Source organism: Piliocolobus tephrosceles, chromosome Y (assembly GCF_002776525.5).
Source record: "Piliocolobus tephrosceles isolate RC106 chromosome Y, ASM277652v3, whole genome shotgun sequence".
Taxonomy (NCBI): domain Eukaryota; kingdom Metazoa; phylum Chordata; class Mammalia; order Primates; family Cercopithecidae; genus Piliocolobus; species Piliocolobus tephrosceles.
The window spans coordinates 22,592,373-22,602,008 of NC_045456.1; positions in this window are offsets into that span (position 1 = coordinate 22,592,373).

Consider the following 9,636-nt stretch of genomic DNA (forward strand, 5'->3'; position numbering starts at 1 on the left):
CCTCATCTCATCTTCTTATGAGATGTCTCAGTCCATCTCAGGCTGCTATCACAGAATACTGTAGACTTAGTGGCTTATAAACAACATTGATTCTCCCACAGTCCCGGAGGCTGGAAGTCTGAGATCCAGGTGTGGGCAGGGCTGGTTCCTCCTGAGGTCTCTCTCCTGGGCTTGGAGATGCCGTCTTCTCCCTGTGTCCTCACAGGCTTGTCCCTCTGTGTGTGTCTGTGTCCTCATCTCCTCTTCTTATGACATATCTGAGTCCATTTCAGGCTTCGATCACAGAATACCAGAAACTGGGTGGCACTTCCTTCACCCCCATGCCAGCAGGTGCGAATCTGGGGACACTTAAAACCTCTCTCCAAGTGTCCCCACCCTCCTGCTTGTCTTGGAGTCTCTGCTAAACAGAAGTAAAGATATCTCATCCCCTTGCTAGAGAACCTCTCGATAAATGACCTCATCTGTTCTCATTGGAGTGACCTTATTTCTAATAACAAAGAATACAAGGAAAAGTGCTAAACCGTAGCAAGATTCCTCTGTCTGGTTGCCCAGCCCTATGGATAATCCAACATTGCGTGTAGCTCTGGTTTGGGTTTGTATGTTTGTTTGTTTCTTTTCTTTTTTTTTTTTTTTTGAGACAGAGTCTCGCTCTGTCGCCCGGGCTGGAGTGCAGTGGCCCGATCTCAGCTCACTGCAAGCTCCGCCTCCCGGGTTTACGCCATTCTCCTGCCTCAGTCTCCAGAGTAGCTGGGACTACAGGCGCCCGCCACCTCGCCCAGTTAGTTTTTTTTTTTTTTGTATTTTTTAGTAGAGACGGGGTTTCACCGTGTTAGCCAGGATGGTCTCCATCTCCTGACCTCATGATCCACCCGTCTCGGCCTCCCAAAGTGCTGGGATGACAGGCTTGAGCCACCGCATCCGGCCTGTTTCTTTTCAAATCGAGGGCTAGATTCTTAGAAAAAAAGTGGAAGCTGGGAATGTTCTTATTTTTTATTTTTTATTTTATTTTTATTTTGTTTTTTTATTTTTTGTTTTTATTTATTTTATTTATTTATTCATTTATTTTCTGAGATGGAGTCTCACTCTTGTCACCCAGGCTGCAGTGCAGTGGCGCGATCTCGGCTCACCACAGCCTCCACCTCCCGGGTTCAAGTGATTCTCCTGCCTCAGCCTCTCCGGTACCTGGGATTACAGGCATGCGCCACCATGCCTGGGTAGTTTTTGTATTTTTAAAAGAGACGGGGTTCCACCAGGTTGGTCAGGCTGGTCTCGAACTTCCAACCTCCGTTGATCCGCCTGCGTCAGCCTCCCAAAGTGCTGGGATTAAAGGCGTGAGCCACCGCGCCCGGCCCAAATGTTCATGATTTTAACACATTCCCTCTCCATGACACCAACACGGCTCCTGGGAGGAGAATGGCTTAGTGTCAGGGGGAGTGGGATGGGGAAGAGGTGTTGATTATAGGCCTCTTTCAGAGAAAATGCTATGAATTTAGATGGCCCATGACTGACCACAAATGTTACAGTGCTGTTTACAATATGGTGGCTTCTAAGAAAACTTGGATAATGGAAAAGGTAGGGGTGGGTTGGTCACGGTGACAAACACAACATGTATCCATGAATTACAGCCTTTCAAGATGAACCCTTCTCTTCACAGCTCATACCTGGAAGGGTATCTCTGTTGAGGCCACCGGTTCTCTTCCATTCCACTGGGTAAAATCATAGGAAGACCTCAGAACCCAATCTGGGAAACCTGATGTTTTCAAAACCTTCCCAAAGCTATGCATCATACTGCAAATACAAACCATTCTTCTGTAAGCTGTGTTTTCTAAACTCTTTTTCTTTCTTTCTTTTTTTGGGGGGGGACGGAGTCTTGCTGTGTCACCCAGCCTGGAGTGCAGTGGTGTGATCTCGGCTCACTACAACCACCGCCTCCCGGGTTCAAGTGATTCTCCTGCCTCAGCCCCCCAAGTAGCTGGGACGACAGGTGCCCACCACCACACCCAGCTAATTTTTGTATTTTTAGTAGAGATGGGGTTTCACCACGTTGGCCGGGCTGGTCTCGAACTCCTGACCTTGTGATCCACCTGCCTGGACCTCCCAAAGTGCTGGGATTACAGGCATGAGCCACCTGACCTGGCCCTAAACTCTCTTTTGTCTACACTACTGTGCAGCCTTCGGTAGAAAGAGCCTCTCTTCCATCACCCACTCCCAGAGGTAAAATGCCTCTAAGACACAATGGGAAGTGGATGGAAACAGGACATAATCAATCAACATCCATTAGACCCACTCACTGATTGGGTCTGCCTGGGTATTATTTTTAAACTTCGAAGCTGACAGGTCTGGCTTATTTTCTCACTCGAATAATTAGTACCATTTAGTTTCAAAATCGAAGATTTAAAGGCTCATCTAAACCTGACTGCATTTGGGTTACTTAATAGAGCCTTCAGTAAAATCATTATTAAATAATAAGCCATATGTTTGGAATTTTCACCTGAATCCTGTCAAAGCAATTAATTTATTTCACGATGAGAAAATCAACAGTGCCTGCGCCGGGAAGGAAAACGTGAATCCAGTCCACTTGAATTCCATTAGGACCTGACAGAGCCCCAGATAACCATCTCATCAAGAAACCAGAAAAAGGTAGGAAGAGAAGCATCATTATACAGCAACTGTCTGAAAACTCAAGAACGGTGGAATAATCGTTAATGATTTAGTGTCAGGTTGGTAAGTCGTGAGAAAGGTCTGCAGACCTCTGATATCCAGGCACTATGGTACTGTGGTTTTATTAACAATTCAAAGAGAGGAACACAGCTTGATACTCTTGACATGCTATGAAAGCAGCGGAGATCATAAACTCCTGGAAAAAGCACATTAAAATACAGCACGGCTTGGAGAGAGAAATGACGGAAGGGAGGGGAATGAATTCAGGAAGCACCCATGTGAGCTGGTCAGCAGCCCTGAGCTGTCAGGAGAGGGGTGATGGCTCTCTTGCGGAGGAAGACTCTGTGAGCCAACAGGAAAAGACACCACCTGCCAGGTGTTTGGTCTCTCCAAGGGCGACCGTGTGGAGACACCCAGAAGGGGACTGAAGCAAGCCCAGCAGTATATATGCAAAGGAAGATCTCCAGAGTTAAAGGCTCCCAGGGCAGAAAGGTGGAGGACCTTGTTTCTTTTCACATGGAGTGCTATATCCTTAGAACAAAAGCAAATGCCTGGAATGTTCATGATTTTAACTGATTCCCTTTCCGTGACACCAACATGGCACCTGGGAGCAGAATGTCCTGGTGTCAGGTCATCCTGAGGCTTTCCCAAGAGGTGTGGCCGGAGTGCAAACGCATCCGTTAAGCAGTCAATGCTGAATGAGTTGACTCAGTCAACGCTGAGTGAAGGGCCATGTAGTCAACGCCACACAGTCAGCCCTGAGTGGGGAGTAAGAGGGAGGGTACCTTGAGGACAAACCATTAAGCATCGTGCACATCTTCACATCTCTCTGAAGCATGGCTTTATCCAGGATGAGCTTTATCCAGGGTGAATGAATATGTGGGTGTGTGGGTGGATGGATGGATGCATAGATGGATGGGTAGAAAGATGGATGAATGAGTGGATGGCTGGATAAATAGTTGTGTAAGTAGACGAATGCATGGGGGGGTGGATGAATGAATAGATGGATGACAGGGTGGGTGAATGGATGGATGGGTGAATGGATGGATGGATGGATGGATGGATGGATGGATGAATGGATGGAATGGTAGATAAATGGATGGATGAATGGATGGAAGGATAGATGGGAGGATGGATGAATGGATGCATGGATGGATGAATGGAATGGTAGATGGATGGATTAATGGATGGACAGATGGATGGGAGGGTGGATGAATGGATGGATGGATAGGTGGATGGTTAGGTGGATGAGTGGATGGGTGGATGGGTGGGTGGGTGGGTGAATGGATGGATGGGTGAATGGATGGATGGACAGATAGATGGGAGGCTGGATGATTGGATGGATGGATGGATGGATGGATGGATGGATGGATGGAAGGATAGATGGGAGGGTGGATGGATGAATGGATGGATGGATGGATGAATGGAATGGTAGATAGATGGATGGATTAATGGATGGACAGATGGATGGGAGGGTGGATAGATGGATGGATGGATAGGTGGATGGATAGGTAGATGAGTAGATAGATGGATGGATGAGTCTATGGATGGATGGGTAGGTGGATGGGTGAATAGGTGGCTGGACACGTAAATAAATGGATGAGTGGGTGTGTGGGTAAAGAGGTGAGTGGATGGATGGATCGATGAATTGACTGGTCAGTGCATTAATGGATGAACGGATGACAATATGTTTGCTGCATTAAACAGAACCCTTCATCATGGTCTCAGGGTAGAGGGCACATGGATGGGTTCTTGAGCATCTGGGGAAGGGCAAGGGGCCAAATTACCCCAGGGCAGGAGGCTCTCAAGCCACATAATACGACTGTGAATAGTAGTCTCTCTCCTCAATCCTCGAAGGTCACCAGAGCATGCTGCGCCAGCCCTCTTCAGAAACCAGGTGGCTCCCCTGAGAGAGCCGCAGTTGTGACCTGAACCCTTTTGCTTGAGGATGCCAAAGGAGAGATCAGTGTGCACAACCCACTGCCCCTGCTGGGAGCCCACCTCTGACCATCGGCACATTTGCAAACATGAAGTGCATTGGAGAGGTTGCTGTTTAAATGGTTACCCGCTCGTAGAAACACAGCTCTGAACCACAAATGAAAGACCAAATTCATCCTAATTGGATTGTATTCAGTTTGACTTGTCAAAGCCCCGAGACTTCGTTCACTGAAGTTTGAGTGTGAGAGAAACAGAAGAAAATCAGGAATTGATTTTAGCAGCTCCAGAGTATTTTGGGAGGGTTTACAATTTCCTCTTAATTTGTGATGGACAGATATAATTATAATAATTTAAAATGCTTTTCTGGTTCCATTTTCCTTTTTCTTCAGGCCACAATAACTTTACATCACAGAAAGTATTAACTTCTAGCATATGCATCAATGAACTCTTTGGAGGAATTTCAAAGATTTCCTAGAGCATTATTATTTTTTTCAGAAGAAATTCTATCCTGAAGACAATACTGTCCCTTTAATTGCTGCTTCTAAGGATGATTTTTATGGTGGTATTTACCAGTTGTTACTGGAAATGGGCAGACGTTTCTGAGAGCCTTTTCTGGGGAAGACGAGAGACAATCTTATTCACAATTGAGAGTTAAATTTTGCCAAATGTTCGAGGGTGGACTACTCTTGGTTTTCAAGCTCTTAAGTGTCTGAAAACTTGCAGAATGATTATATTTTCTAAAGTAGTTTTGGAGTTTTAATATATCTAATAACATCAGATCAATAGGACCAATGTCATACAGTGTATTAGAGAAAGCAGAAATACCTACCTTGGGAGACTAAGTGAATTTAGCCGCATGTCGGCCCCGTGAGCTTGCCCATAATTGGCCAGAAGGCTTTCAGGGAGAAAAAAATTAATGTGCTGAATTTTAATGCCTGCAACTGTCTCCAACGTGGTATAAGACAAAAGATATGAACTATTGTAAAGCGACTATTTTGGGAGGTGTTTAGACATGCAAACTTTTCTTGCAAACATTTTTCTTTTTTCATAAGGAAATATTCGGTTTTATGTGACCTCTGTCTAATTTCAGCTTTATTACGGGCAGATGGTTCTTATTTAGAATATTACACATAACTATGTGGTTTTTGCTTTTTCAATAATATCCATGCCTGACAGTTGAGTGAGATTTCTGTTTCTTTTTTCCTGAAGAGGGATCTACGTTTTAATGTTACTCAGATTTTTATAACCTTCAGTTACTGAGTGTAATTTCTAGGACAATTAAAATTCTTGGCAGGGGTGTACATGTTTAACAAAAACGTTTAGCATTAACGTAGGGAAACCAGGTCGGTGTGCAGAATTCACCTCCGTTTACATTTTGGAGACAAGTGCGATGTACCTTAAATGGATTTTTTTTTTTTTTTTTTTTTAAGAGACGGGGTCTTGCTCTGTTGCGTAGGCTAGAGTGCACTAGTGCCATCACAGCTCACTGCAGCCTCAAAGTCCTGGACTGAAGCAGTCCTCATTCCTCAGCCTCCTGTGTACCTGTGTAGCTGGGACCACAGGTACACGTCACCATGCCCCAGCTAATACTATATTTTTAGAGATTAGGTCTTGCCATCTTGTCCAGGCTGGTCTCTAACTCCTGGACTCAAGTGATCCTCCCACCTCAGCCTCTCAAAGTACTGGGATTGCAGATGTGAGCCACTGCACTTGGCTGTAGGCTTGTTTTAAAAACAAAAAAAACTGGCCACGCATGGTGGCTCACGCCTGTCATCCCAGCACTTTGGGAGGCTGAGGCGGGTGGATCACTTGAGGTCAGGAGTTTGAGACCAGCCTGGCCAATATGGTGAAACTCCATCTCTAGTAAAAATACACAAATTAGCTGGCCACACTTGCCTGTAATCCCAGCTACTCAGGAGGCTGAGACAGGAGAATTGCTTGAACCCAGAAGGCAGAGATTGCAGTGAGCCGAGATTGCGCCACTGCACTCCAGCCTGGGTGACACAGGAAGACTCCGTCTCAAGAAAAAAAAAAAAAGAGAGGGAGAGAGACTGAGAAAGAAAGAGAAAGAAAGAAAGAAAGAAAGAAAGAAAGAAAGAAAGAAAGAAAGAAAGAAAGAAAGAAAGAAAGAAAGAAAGACAGGAAGGAGAGAAAGAGAGAAGGAAAGGAAGAGAGAGAAAGAGAGAAAGAAGAAAGAAAGAGAGAGAAAGAGAGAAAGAAAGGAAGAGAAAGAAGAAAGAGAAAGAGAGAGAGAAAGGAAGAGAGAGAAAGAGAGAAAAAGGAAGAAAAAGAGAGAGAAAAAGGAAGGGAGAGAGAGAGAAAGAAGAAAGGAAGAGAAAGAAGAAAGAGAGAAAGAAGAGAGAGACAAAGAAGAAAGAGAAAGAAAGAAAGAAAGAAAGAAAGGGAAAGAAACAGAAAGAAAAGTAAGTTTTCTTGTCTCTTCAAGTGTCTATTTTACCAGGCAATATGTTCTGAGATATTAATTCCACTATTTTGGAAAGAATCCTTTCTAGGGTATAGTGCTAGACACATTGGACTTAAGAATAAGTAAAAATAAGGATTAAAATAAAGATCAGTTGAGCCCAGGAGTTTGGGATCAGCCTGGACAACATAGCAAGATGCCTTCTCTACAAAAAAAATAAAAAAATAAAAAAAATAAAAAAATCTAAAATGTAGCTGGGCATGGTGGTGCACAGTTGTGACCTCAGCTCCTTTGGAGGCTGAGACAGGAGGATCGCTTGAGCCCAGGAGGTGGAGGCTGCACTGAGCCCTGATCATACCACTGCACTCCAGCATTGCACAATCAATGTCATACCCTTGAACCCTTCCAAAACCATCCCCGCACCAATCTGTCAAAAAATTCTCTTCCACAAAACTGGTTCCTGATGCCCAAAAAGGCTGAAGACGGCGGGTCTGTGGGTTTGAAGAAAGATATCAGAGCCACTACAGTAAGATCTCACAGAATACTTTCACTGCCCTGAGAAGCCATGACTCCCTTCCTATCCATCGCTCCCACCTCACTCTTTGCAGCCACACATCTTTTCACCATCTCCATAGTCTGACCTCTTCTCCTCTCTTCTATTATTGGAATCCTGTAGCACGCGGCTATTTATTTATTTATTTAAAGACGGAGTCTTGCTCTGTCACCCAGGCTGGCACACGATCTCGGCTCACTGCAATCTCTGCCTTTCGGTTTCAAGCCATTCTCCTGCCTCAGCCTCCCAAGTAGCTGGGCTTACAGGTGCCCGCCACCACGCCTAGTTAATTTTTGTATTTTTAGTAGAGATGGGGTTTCACCATGTTGGCCAGGCTGGTCTCAAACTCCTGACCTCATGATCCACCTGCCTCGGCCTTCCAAAGGACTGGGATGACAGGTGTGAGCCATCGCTTTGAGACTAGCTTCTTTCTCATCCGTGTGGCTTTTGTGACACACAGAAAGCAATCCTGAATGTTGCTTATTGATACATCAGCCTTGAAAGTGTTAAGAACAGAGGTGCAGGAAAAATACTCCAATATAGAGAGGTCGCTCTGGGGAAGGAGGGTCTGTAGTGACCAGAAGGTTTCCAGGGAGAATTTCCGCTGTGTTTCTGTCTCTCAAAAGAGAATGAACCTGATTGGGTGAGGTGGCTCATGCCTGTAATTCCAGCACTTTGGGAGGCCAAGGCAGGTGGATCACACCACATCAGGAGTTCAAGACCAGCCTGGCCAACATGGTAAATTCCCATCTCTACTAAAAATATAAAAATTACCCGGGCGTGGTGGCGGATCCCTGTAATCCCAGCTTCTCAGAAGGCTGAGGCAGGAGAATTGCTTGAACTCGGGAGGCCGAGGTTGCAGTGAGCTATGATCATACCACAGAACTCTAGCCTGGGTGACAGAGTGAGACTCTGTCTCACAAAAAAAAAAAAAAAAAAAGAGACTGAGCCTTAAATCTTCCATTGCTGTTGGGTGCTGAGTCTACTGGTCTCTGCCCCATTGCTCTCTGTACCTGTCAGTCTATTTAAAACCTTACAAAACTGAAAAAATGTCTCAGGCTGGGCACCATGGCTCATGCCTGTAATCCCAGCACTTTGGAAGGCTGAGGCAGGTGGATCACGACGTGAGGAGTTCAATACCTGCCTGGCAAAGACGGTGAAGCCCAGTCTCTACTAAAAACACAAAAATTAGCCGGGCGTGGAGGTGGGCGCCTGTAATCCTAGCTACTTGGGAGACTGAGGCAGAAGAATCGCTTGAACCTGGTAGGCAGAGGTTGCAGTAAGCTGAGATCACACCACTGCCCTGCAGCCTGGATGACAGAGCTAGACTCCATCTTAAAAAAAAAAAAAAGTCTCAAAGGCTCTCATCGCAGGTCAGGGTGGAGGCAAAGATGCTAGGCTCAGAGCCAAGAGATACGAATGTCTGTCTTTGAGGAACTTGCTTTAAGCGTTTTTCTGAGTCATGTTCCTCGCTGTTTTGAGAGAGCTTCCGTCTCTCATGCTCCTTCCAACAAAACAATCCCAAGACATTCCAGACCGTCATTACTTGAGCGTGTTCATCTTGAAGGAGAAAAGAGAAGATGGATGAGGTCAGTTCTGCCTCTTGGAAGCCTCACCTATCTGCCATTTTCTTGGGGGAATCAGGAAGGGACCAAGGTCTCCACATTCACTCTCCTTGCTATGAGGTGTCAGCTAAATTCCCACAGCACCATTATCTCTGGGCTGGACACCAAGATAGACATTGCAGTGTGGAGGGTCTGTGGTTGAAGGCCATGGATTCCTTTGTTTTAGATGCAGAGAGGGAAAAGGTTATTAAGGAAGACGCCGTGCTGAGTCCAAGACAATTGGCCAATAAATATGGTGGCATCTTCTGGTTTGAATATCGGGAAACATTGAGTAGGATCACCCCTTGGGACCCTTGAGGGATCTGTGGTATCTGGTCTGGTTTGGAGATTGGAAAACATGGACTTGGCTCACTCCTTGGACCCCTTGAGGAGCCCGTGCTATCCGGTCTAGTTTGAAGATGGTGAAACATTGACTATGATCACCCCTTGGAACTCTT